We start from the raw sequence: 349 nt of genomic DNA, 5'->3' as shown, positions 1-349 counted from the left end.
AAACAATGTAGCATTTTCTACAGCACATAATCGACCAAATATGCACAAACAATATATGGCTGTGTTATGCAGAAATTAACCAACATGAAAAGAACCCCACATCTCAACCCACCCACCCATCCATCCCAGTTTGTCCCTATAGGTCCAGATCAAGAATAATTGTCCAAGTGACAATAATGGTAAAAGTAGGATATCTCAGTAAATAAGACAAGTGAAATGAAATACGTAAACAAGAAAATAAATAAATAAATTAGTTTAAAAATAAAATAAATTAAATTAAAAAAAAAACGCTTCAGTCTTATAATAACACCTTAGTCATCCATAATTAATGGAGTTTGCAAGCTCTCAT

The sequence above is a fragment of the Etheostoma spectabile genome, chromosome 20 (assembly GCF_008692095.1).
Source record: "Etheostoma spectabile isolate EspeVRDwgs_2016 chromosome 20, UIUC_Espe_1.0, whole genome shotgun sequence".
Lineage (NCBI taxonomy): Eukaryota > Metazoa > Chordata > Actinopteri > Perciformes > Percidae > Etheostoma > Etheostoma spectabile.
The sequence above is the reverse complement of the archived record's forward strand: the minus strand, read 5'-3'. Positions refer to the sequence as shown.